The sequence below is a fragment of the Plodia interpunctella genome, chromosome 13 (genome assembly GCF_027563975.2).
Source record: "Plodia interpunctella isolate USDA-ARS_2022_Savannah chromosome 13, ilPloInte3.2, whole genome shotgun sequence".
In the NCBI taxonomy this organism is placed as follows: Eukaryota; Metazoa; Arthropoda; class Insecta; order Lepidoptera; family Pyralidae; genus Plodia; species Plodia interpunctella.
Genome location: NC_071306.1, coordinates 8,314,861 through 8,327,195, shown reverse-complemented (window position 1 = coordinate 8,327,195; position 12,335 = coordinate 8,314,861). Strand labels below are relative to the sequence as shown.

Genomic DNA, 12,335 nt, shown 5'->3' with positions numbered 1-12,335 from the left:
CTCATATAAATGCTAATGATTTGAATAAATTGAAAAATGGAGGAGCTGAAGGTGTGAGTTTTGATGGAAGATGTGATACTAGTAAGGCCAGTTGCATAGTTTGTTGTGAGGGAAAGCAAACAAGATTGCCATTCCCTGAAAGCACAAATAGGAGTCAGCAGATTCTAGAGCTGATCCATACAGATCTGTGTGGGCCAATGGAGAATATGTCTCTTGGGAAGGCTAGATACTACTTATTATTTGTAGACGATTTCAGCAGAATGTGCACTGTATACTTTCTTCGATCTAAGAGTGAAACATTTATGTATTTCAAACAATATAGAGAATTTGTTGAAAATCAGCAATCAAAGAAAATAAAAATATTAAGATCAGATAATGGGGGCGAGTTTTGCTCAGTGGAAATGACAAACTATTTAAAGCAATGTGGTATACTCCATCAAAAGACAAACAGTTATACACCGGAACAAAATGGTCTCTGTGAAAGAAATAATAGGTCTATAGTTGAGAAGGCACGATGCCTACTGTATGAGGCTCAATTTGAAAAATTCCTTTGGGCAGAAGCTGTAAACACAGCTGTTTATATTAAAAATAGATCACCAACATCAGGCTTGGACAAGAACACTACTCCGTATGAAATATGGACGGGCAGAAAGCCAAATTTGAGTCATCTGCGGATCTTTGGCAGCCCAGTGATGGTCCATATTCCGAAAGAAAAAAGGAAAAAATGGGACAAGAAAGCAAAGAAGATGTTCCTAGTTGGATATTCTGAATATATCAAGGGCTATCGTTTATATAACCCTGTTTCACGAGAAGTTTCTGTAGCCAGAGATGTGGTTATAATGGAAGATATTAATGACAGTATAACGTCTGTCATTGTTGAAGATGATAAACAACCTGATAAATCAACTGTTCCTGTGAGCAGTTCAGAAGATGAAGATCAAAATGATAGCACATATATTCCTGAAGAGTCTAGTGACACAGATGAAAGTTTTCTTGACACTTTGTCACCAGAAGAAAATAACATCTCATCAAGCCAAGGCGGTGACACGAATTTACCTGATAAACGTGTGAGACGTAAACCTGATTTCTATCAAGTTGCTAACATGTGTACTGAAATCTCAAGTGATCTGATTACTCTAAGTGATGCAATGACTGGATCTGAAAAAGATCAGTGGCAGCGTGCAATAACAGAGGAACTTAAATCATTTAGTGATAGTGATTCATGGGAATTAGTTGAAAGACCGGAAGAAGGCACAATTGTTAAAAATAAGTGGGTGCTGAAAAAAAAATATAATAGTGAAGGTGTAGTGCGTTTTAGGGCCAGACTTGTAGCAAAGGGCTTTACCCAGGTGAAGGGTGTAGATTTTAATGAGACTTTTTCACCAGTTTTGAAATATTCTACTTTCAGATTACTTTTAGCTTTAAGTGTTGAATTAGGATTAAAAATGAACCATCTTGATGTGCCCACTGCATTCCTCAATGGGTTTCTCCATGAAATAGTATATATGGAAATACCAGAGTGTTCTAATTTTGAAAATTGTATTAATAAAGTGTTAAGGTTAAAGAGGGCTATCTATGGCCTTAAGCAGTCGGCTAGGGCCTGGTATTCTCGTGTAGAAGACTGTTTATTAAAATTAAAATTTAAAAAATCCAACTATGAGCCATGTCTTTTTGTAAAGTGTAATAATAATGTAAAGATTTACATTGCATTGTTTGTGGATGATTTTTTTGTTTTTTATAATTGTCAAAATGCCTATGAAGAGTTGAAAAATGTATTAGTAACAAAATTTAGAATAAAAGATTTGGGTCAGCTCAAACAGTGTCTAGGGATGCATGTAAATGTTTGTAAAGATAAAATTACCATAGACCAAAAGCTATATATTGATACTATTCTAAAAAGATTTAATATGGTAGATTGTTCACATTCAGATACACCAATGGAGGTTAATTTAAAATTGGAAAAAGATGTAAACAACAACCTTAATAAAAATTATCCGTATCAGGAATTATTAGGAAGTTTAATGTACCTCTCTGTGCTTACTAGGCCAGATATTTGTTATAGTGTAAGTTTTCTTAGTCAATATAATAATTGCTTTAATGATATTCATTGGAAACATCTGAAACGCTTGTTGAAGTATCTTAAGAAAACAAAATGTTATGGTTTGGTATATCGAAAGACTAATTGTAACATTCATGGTTTTGTAGATGCAGATTGGGCATCCTGTACCTTGGATAGACGGTCATACACAGGTTTTTGTTTTTTGATGTCTGGATCTGTGGTTTCTTATGAGGCTAAAAAGCAAAAAACTGTGGCTCTCTCTAGTACAGAAGCGGAGTACATGGCTCTTTCTGAGTCATGCAAAGAAGCAATTTATCTAAAGAATGTATTAAGTGAACTTATTGTTATAAATAAAAATGTGCCACTTTGTATAAATAGTGACAATCAAAGCTCTATTAAGCTGGCAACAAATCCTTTATTTCATAATAAGCGCACCAAGCACATAGATATAAGGCACCATTTTGTAAGAGATTGTGTTTCATCCAATAAAATAGAAATTAAGTATGTTTCAACTTTCGATATGCCGGCAGATGTATTTACGAAAAGTTTGGGAGCCGATAAACATTATAAATTTTTAAAATTAATTGGCATGTCTGAAGTTTAGTATTTTTTGTTTGTTTTTTGGAATTTAGATTATTTTGTTAGGTCAGGCTGTTAAATGTACAATAACAAAATAATATGTAGCCTTAGTACTTAGTATAATCACTAGCGCCATCTATACTGTATACAAGGTAATAGTTGTATTACATTTATTATCTGTGCCTGTACTTCTAACAATAAAAAAAGACTTTTCAGTTGATTGAAACCTTTCACTGTATTTTTATTAGATTTTACATCAGGTTGTAAGTAATAAGTTTTAAAAAATAACAAGTATTTGATGAATCCATAAAATCATTTATCAGGTTCAGTATAAATCCATGTGTAATTACATATAAACACACAATGTTTGTGTTTCAAATATAACAAATGAATAACTGGATGAAATTATATGTGTACGACGCCCCATTATTTTCCGTATGTACACTTAAAAAAAGAAAATTACGATCGTCTTAACGATAGACAGAATCGAGTCGCGAAGATCTATACATATAACAAAACTGCGTGGGCTATGTCTGTACTATAAAGACACCCATTTTAATCGTCCACTTAGTGACCGTTACAACCTGATATTCCACATAATTGGGGAAAACCCCAGTTTCAAACAAATTAATTGGCAATTTTGTAACTACCCCTTACACTCTAGCAAATATTTGAGATACTCACAGGCGCTGGAATGATGCCAATTCGTATACTTTTTCATTGAATAAAATGAAAATTTACATTTCAAATATAATCGTGAAAATTAAATTATTAAAACCATGATTATAACATTACTCCTTTATCACTTCGATTCAAATCAGTTTCCATATGACAATACAATGTTAGGATAAACATGACTTAATGGTGCATCGAGGGCACACCTAATCGGTTTATTGCACTGACATATTTTTTTACATATTTTTAATGCAACAATGCATGATACACGATATAGCCAATACATATATATCTTTTTAGGTAAAAAAAAAAAACATTTTGTCCGTGTTTCACCAGTATTTTGCCCAATACTGAGACATAAATGGCTATTACATCCTAATATTATAAATGCGAATGTAAGTTTGTTTGAAAAAAATTAAGAGGGTGAAGAGGTTACAAACAAAAGTTACGTTCGCCTTACTTTTCATCCCGGAAAAGTAACAGTTTCTGTGGGAAAATTACGCGTGCGAAGCCGCGGTTAAAAACTAGTAAATAAATAATATTGTTTCCACCATATAAAAGCAGTAACAAATACATATTTGCATGAAAACGCCCGCCAAACATCTGTTCGAGACAAATGAAGGGCTACCTTGTCACACTTCTGCAAACAAGGCTGACCACGACTGCTGTGTCACTTCGCTTTTTAATTTTTAGCTCCATCATTTAGCCTAACGCTGATTTTGCCAATGTCAAAGTTGAAATAGGCACTGTGATTATCGCTAAGAATTATAATCAGTTCGAATAGCATACAAAGAAAACATAGAAATCGACAGAGTTTTACGCGAGTGAATAAAAACAAATTACATTTATCAATTTTTCTAGGTGAATCGCGGACAAATACGAAGAATAAAAAGAAATAAGTTTAACCTATTGTATGTGTAAAGATGTGCAATAAACATACACATAAATGAAATATAAAAGTACCCGTAGAAGAAGTTAACTCAGAAATATATCTTGAAGGCGCAAAAAGGTGGCCCATATACAGGAGTGGTAGGCCTGGATCCGCGCCAACTCACTTTATTAAATGGTATACAGTAAGCTGACGAATTATTTTTCACCGGATCCCACATCAAATTTAAGAGGTATCTTTGAATATGAAAAGTAATAGAAATCTGTTTAATCCCACTGTAGCAGTGTCAAGGCAACATCAGGTCAACAGGAAATAACAGAGGATACGGGCGCCGGAGACACAGGTAATATCCCATGCCATGCTGGCTTTGGCCTATTTTTACTCTGTAATGGATACAGTATAAGTGGAATTTAAAATACCAGTCTGATATAAGAAACCCATCACTCGTTAATGATTTACAAAATATAAAAAATCGCCCTAAAGTTTGGTGTTTCATCTCAGCATTAGTCCTTCCGAAATGATTTGTAGGTTTTAGGATTAAAATTTCACTTGATTTGGTTTTGTAATAACATTCGTCATAGTGACAAACAATGTAATAAGACCACACACACACACAAACCAATATTGCAATATGTGTGTATGAGTTACGAGCAGCACAATTTGATTCAGAATGCATCTCTCGAAAACTGCTCCCTGGAGCCGCCGCAAATCCATGCCGATTGAAAGTACAGACAGCAAAAACAAATTAATAAATTTATATTTCATTTGTACTTATATAAGTATTTGCTCTGTGTGAGTGTGTTCGTAACGACGTGACCTGTGTTTCGATTCTGTAAGAGACGTCAAAAAACTCACGTCGGATTCCGCGTGGATATGGCTTAAAATATTTTGCATTATATTGTTTCGCTGACGCTACTTATATTCCGCAGTTTGAGCGCGAAGGATGGAACCGCATTTTGACAAATAAAGATTGTCAATACGTCGTTGTTAAATATATATGTCATAGTATAAAATACTATAATTATAGTACAATAGGTCATGAATTTAATAAGTACTTCGTTGTACGGAGTACCTACTAAATCAATGTTTCTCAGAGAGTTTCAACCGCAACGGCCGCGCTGTCATCACATTTTTTTCAATTTTTAACAAAGACAATAATTATTTTTACCATCTGACTTGAAAATAAAACTGTACTGCCGCAAATATCAATTTTATAATTGAATGATTTTGGAAATGATTCCTTCCCATAGAATTAGTAGTTACTCACGAAGTACTTATTCAATCCATGTTCCTTCCTTAAGAAAATTGACGGATCGTAATTACAGCGCGGCCGCAGCGGTCGAAACGCTCTGAGAACCACCATTTAGGCATGCGTCTATATCAATCTATACTTATAATAAAACTTTAGGATATCTGTGCATAGGAGATATTAAAGAAAAATAATTATGGGGGGATCTTTATGGGACTTTCTTCATAGTCGTATTCCTCATGGCTGAGGGTCGTGGTTATTACGTGGAATGGAATACCACAAAATGGAATGGAATACGTGGTTATTACGTGGAGTGGAATGAATGGAATACACACAACAACTTTCTTGGCATTATTAATGGAATGGTTTGCCATTGCCTTCTCCATTTCACACACAAGTTAATAAGAATTTGTGTGCAGGTTTCCTCACGACGTTTTCCTTCACCGGAAGCAAGTGGTGGTCGATGAAAACTACTTACTATACATGAGTCACATTGGTATACAAACTCATGTGGCACGAGTAGGATTCGAACCTGTGTCCTTTCGACCCACAGGCGGGCGTCTTAACCATTACACCACCACCGCTTTATGGGACTAACAGAAGCCAAAACAATTTATTTTAGAATTTTCTGTCTGTCTGTATATATGTTTGTTTGTTCGCGCATCATAAAACTACTGAATGGAATTTGATGCGGATTTGCCCCCTGGTTTGCGTAAGATCTATGTCTGACTCAAGCTAGCACTAGGCCAGGCCTATTTTAGACAAACTTTCGGTTTCAACTGCCTGACCCTACTCTCGATTTCGTTGGATTAAAATATGTTACAATACATATAGTTTTATATTTTAAGTACATTTTATCTTTAGAAGATTTGAAGTTACATGTAAAGTGAAGGAAAATGTTATGCTCTTAAATTCGATGTTGGTGACAATTATCAAATTTTATTCTTTTAATATATACCTAGATAGATAACATTCTCAATCTGTCACATTTCTTTATATATTAACGATGTATTTTTATTATTTTTTGTGTTGTGCTTGGGGCCACGTGAAGAAAATAAAATGTATTATTCTATTTTCTTAAAAGCGATCCACCATAAATACAATCGGTCGAACATTGTCAAAAAGTTGTTCTGTGATTCGGACCGCGGGCGGTTCAAAAGTTTTCAGACATAGTACTATGGCGATTGGGACCGCTGTCCGAATATCTGGTGGTCCCAATCGCGTAAAGACTGTAGCTTCACGATAACCCCAGCCACTACACTCTTACCGATGATAAATTGAAATTTTCGACGAGTTCCAAACTGAATTAAGTCAGATAATTTGCTCGGTAATCTGTAGCCAGGCTAACTTTTCGCTTAAATTGGAGATTTTAACGAAAGACTTTAAACTGGCTTTAAATTACATTTTTAGCCAAATTGCTCTAAAGCTACCATCTACCAAAATATCAAAAAATAATTTATTATTTTATGAAAAAAGACATTACAAATGAACCGAAAATGAGATGATTTATATCGACTCTAGACGTCTAGTAAAACCGAGTAAAACATGCTGAATGGTTACAACTACCACGACACAGAGGTTAATAAATGATAAGCCCATTGGTCTATATTGTTGGAAAATTGAGCCATTAGGAAAACATGTTACGCTTTGTTTAACCTTTTTATTGTCGGTAAAATAGTAAACTCTGTATAAGTTTTTAGCAAGTTGTAATGGCTGGTTAACAGCAGATCTTTATCTTATATGAGAGATTATTACCGGTTGCATTAGAGGTTGTGAGGCCCGGGGTCAACGTAAAAAAGAACCTTACAATTCTTAAGATTCGGCTGTGATTTTACAACCGCTGACATCTACCCTCTTTGAATGTTATTGTTGCTTATCAGCTATGCTATTGTCCCTTAGTCGCCTAGTACGACATCCGCGGGATGATACAGCCCTGTTCTAGGGCGGGTCAACTGCACAACAACCTTCACAAATTCATTGTAAATTCGCCGTTATTGCCATGCGGGTGGATAATTACTTAATTTGTTTTTATTAGTGGCCAGTTACTGTAAAAAAAATTAAGAAACAAATATATGAAATGCACAGTTTAAAAAATATATTATATTAGTTCTGTAGATAATAAATACAGACTGTATTAATGTATACCGAATACGGAATAATAAATAAATTCCGTTCATGAAGTTATTTGAATTTAATTTTCGAATCATTTTTTTTTCAATCAAAAAACAAAGGCTATGAAATAGAAACGTTAATTAACATGTCGAACATGAATGCGAACAAAAGAGACAATCGAACAATAGAGAAAAGGTCCTTGTCGAACGAATGTGCGAATGGCCAATGATTGCCAATTAACGATCGCAGTTATAACGTTACAGCACAATAATCAAGTGAACTGCTAAAATGTTATGTGAATAATACGTTTATCTTATAATTAACGTAATGGTTAAATGTAGTATAATCCAAAAGTATTACATATCTTTATATATGAACATGTTCAATCCATAAACCTGCATCATATTGAGCTATAAAATAAATTTCCAGCTACGACAGCGTCTGTCTGTCTAAACACGATAAACTCTAAAATCCCATTAAATGGATTCTCATGTCCTTTTCTGCAACTGAATAGATTAAGTGTACAATTTGCATTGTGAAATCACAAGAAAAGTTACTTTTTATACCTGTATATGAAAATTCTATTTTTGTAATGTAAGCGTTAAGTATACTTTTAGATGAATATATTTTTAACGCTTAATAATAAATCCTAACATAATTTTTTAAGTATTAAACATTTTAAATATAACAAATTTGTAGACGAAAAAAATATGATCATAAATTTTAGCGAACGACAGCAAAGCAATCGTGAAGGTAACTTATACCCTACGATAAAACCCCGATATCCGTACAGAGCCTTTTTGTCACAAACTATCTCGGGATTTAAACAGTTGGCTCCCGCGAACCTTACGTAAGCTCGTACCGTCTTATCTTAACTGCTTCTATCTACATACTCACACACCCACCACAAATCTCCAGTAAAAAAATATACATAAACAAAAACTATTAACAATGGAACCGTTACCTTAATATAATCACCGTTATTTAAATAAATAACACGTTATTATTGCTCCCGTTCCTTTCAATTCCTTTTTTGAATGCACTCGATTTGACAGATAGAGAGTTCGAGATAGGAAAAGCGCGGAAGCGGGAAAATTGACAGGTCGTGCGTTTTTTTTTAACGGTTATTTGTTTCCAGCCAGGGCTGTCGTGTTTTGTTTTGTTTGCAATGTTTACGATGAAGAAGGATAGGCGTGCAGCCCGGCTGGCGACTGCCGGCGAAGTACAGGACCATGCTTAAGCTTGCGCGCGCAATACTAGGGTTGAACCTGCGTCGATTTTATTACGTAGGTGTAAGGTCTGAATGACGATCAAGCATTTGTGGTTTTGGAAGCGTTGATTCTAATTAATAGGTAATAGGGCAGTGGACGCGGCGAAGCGATGACTGATGCGATATGAGGTCAGCCGACACCGTAATTGCTTTTAGGAGATTATGTTCATTATTCAAATATTGTGTACGTTTACCAACTGATAAATTTGAAGCTTTTGTTGATATTGCCACTTATTTTGAGTTTTAAAAGGACTTAGTGGCTTGTTTTCTTCAGCTGTTCATTTAAAAATCCTAACTTTATGATTCATATTCTGAATTAAAGTTTATATAAGTTAAATTAACTTTATTCTTGTAAACAAATTATATAATTGATTACCCACAGAGAGTCCTGGCTTGAAGCTAGTCTGTGGTGACTTAAACTAGATTGCTAGCACATCGTTTATGAGAAAAATCTCCAGTTTATAGCTTTTTATCAACCACTTCCAGGCCAGCAAGGTAAACTAAATAAAATAAATATGTAACTGAAATATAAACAGAAAGTAACCTCCTAAAACTAACCTCAAAGTTCTTAATTTAGTTGTCCTGAATACAAATGCGTGACGCCCAAATCGAGGTCTCAATTCTCAAAGGGACCCGTCAAAGTAGAAAATGATAATTCACGAAGGCCCCTCAGCCCGCAGGATTCCCCCAAATTTTGGGGTATTTAAACTCATTGATATTATAATAAGTTTCAAATACAAAAGAATTACCATTTGATTGACTGGACTGTTACAGAAAAGACGAATTTTTCTTGAGGAATTCTCGATTGTTACTCAGGTGTAAGTATAAGTATTTATAAGTATAAGTATTTTGTAAAGTAGTCGACCTCTATGGTCTAATGGTCATCATGCCGGACTGTAACTGTCCCGGGTTCGATCCCCGGGCAGGTCAACATGGAAAATGATCCTTTTCAGATTGACCTGGGTCTTGGATGTTTATCTATATATAGGTATGTAAATGTTATAGAATATAGTTTAGTTGAGTTAGTATCCCATAACACAAGTTTCGAACTTACTTTGGGGCTAACTTAATCTGTGTGATTTGTTCCTGTGATAAGTGAAATACAATCCGATCGCTCGAGTATATCGCGTTCATACAGACAGACGCGACAGGGATATTTTTATAATATGTAAGAATAAGGATATATGTGCCGTGCCAAGCGTTTAGATGTCAATTGGGTGATATTGAGTTAAGGCTGTATTTGGATAACTAAATAGTTGATTGATATGGAATAAAAAAGCAAATAACTTTATTCATATTAATAGGAAAAAAAACGTCAAAGTTCAAAAAACAAATTGTTGGGAAACAGACATTGAAAGTTTAAACTGTAATAGCTAGAGTTCTGGTCACTGAACATACAATTGTAATTTTCTCACGTTTTTCATGATTTATTGACGTTTTTGTATGAAAACGTAGCCCTTTACATGTTGCATTAAAATCAATTACAATCGCAAAATGCCAACGTTCCAACTTTTTACACAAAATCTCAAATATCTCGGAAATTAGAATCTGCCCAGTGCCCTTATCCATGCTACGAAACGTATGGCTACGCTGTGGCTATAAACAAATAATCATATAAACAGACATAGAATAGTGTCATATAATGACATTCGAGACGACTAAAGCAAACATCCTTGGCATTATTAAATTGAAAACAAGTCTAAAACCCTTAGCTAAAGATTTCTAAGCAAATTCCACTTGAGCCACAGATGGGTCGGCTAATATGGCCCCGACCCACATTGAGATTTTAATGAAGAGTGACTTTAACACATTGGTTTTGGCTAAAGCTTGCATGAATTCAGACAATCTACAAATCAGTTTATACAGACATGACATACCTACACAACGATATCTAGAGGAAAGTATGGGCGAATTAAATAGAATATAACACCAGTGATAAAAATTATACAGTCGATAAAAAAGACAAAATAAGTATTATACAGAATGGTACAGAATGGAAAGATACATTAAATATATCTATTTATATGTATATGAAAGGTACATATTGTACAAGTATATTATTATACTAACTTCGCCCCAGGGCTTCGCTCCCGTGGGAATTTCGAGATAAGAAATACCCTGTCTTATTCCAGGTTATATTCTATCCGTGTACCGAATTTCATAACAATCTGTCTAGTAGATTTTGCGTGAAAGACTAACAAACGTACACACATACATCCTCACAAACTTTCGCATTTATAATGTTAGTAGCTAATTTTATCATCTAAACGTTGCTTCCGCAGCCATTGAGCATCGGAGCCCAGGGTGCGCTTTCCTACTTTTTCGTTTGCACTTCGCACGGTCGTCGACATCCCCAGTTGTCAGACCATTGTCACGCATCATCATCATTGACGACATCAAGCCAGCACTTCTTGAGTTTGCCTTCTGCCAAGGCTAGACGGGCATTAATTTTATACATATAACTCTATTCTTTTTATAAAGCAAATTATAACAAATGAAAATATATATATAATTCATTCAAAACCACATTTACGCCGTAAAAATACCCAAGCCCTAGCTGCTACAGCATGTGTAGCAGCGCTACGCCATTTCGTAGCAATTTTCGTAGCATGGATTAGCGTGTAGCGTTTCGTAGCTTGTATTTTAAAGCAGTGAGTTCTATGTTTTTTTTCCTTTGTACCAAGACAGTACGCCCCATTCTTAAGGGTTGTCTTATTGAGACCAAGCGACGCGATTCGATGCGAAAATATGATATATATATGAGATGTATATTAATTAATTACAGTGTCATTTATAGTCTAATAGCTGCATACAAGTGTGTTACCTGCGCAATTATAAAAAAAAAAAACTTTACGTTAGGTTAATAAAAAAAAAACTTAGGATGGCGTTACACAGTAATATACTATTTTTCTCTACGTTTTCTATCGACAGACGTCAAAATAACGGAGCGCGACTGAGCAATAGAGCACGGGTCTTAGATTACCCTTTATCATTCCAAGTCACAAGACCAGTTTAAATCAATACGCAAGACGATTGTCCACAGCTGCTCTCAAATAAAGTTGTTGTAATGTAGACATGTTGTATAAGCTTTTAGACAATGACTTAGTAGTTGTACACACCGAGTTAGCTTAGGACACCATGGTCGGTGTTCTAGACTAGATTAAATTTTAAAATCCCAAACGTAGTGTGCTAGATTTCATCAAGATTAAGAATGAAAATCCCAAATGCAATAACAATTTTTCGAAAACGTTTTTATATATATATATTTTTTTATATATGTGTGACTTTGATTTATATACGAATTTTGTATAAATTAAAAATTCTGTTCGGAAAAGAAATTTACATATTTACTTTTATTAATTTTATTTAAAAATAGTTTTTTTTTAATCATAATAATATTAAAAAAATATATTTTTTAATAATTATTCGTTTTTATTATTAAAAAAAAACATTTAAAGTCTTAAAATATATTCACAAATGTTAATTCTTTCGTTACAAATAC

At 34.3% G+C, this 12,335-nt stretch overlaps 1 protein-coding gene across 4 annotated transcripts in view; it reads right to left on the bottom strand.

Annotated features, from left to right (window-relative positions):
- The window catches only part of LOC128674510 (calmodulin-A-like), a 151,970-nt gene that overhangs the window by 97,750 nt on the left and 41,885 nt on the right, over nt 1-12,335 (bottom strand). For 2 of the 4 annotated variants that reach the window (XM_053753030.1, XM_053753032.1), the window contains exon 1: nt 8,528-8,772. The exons of 1 other annotated variant lie outside the window; for it this stretch is intronic. The gene's annotated coding sequence lies outside the window, so the exon portion shown is untranslated. Of the gene's footprint in view, nt 1-8,527; nt 8,773-12,335 lie in introns of those variants that run through there. One more of the 4 variants, XM_053753031.1, reaches the window with a different exon arrangement.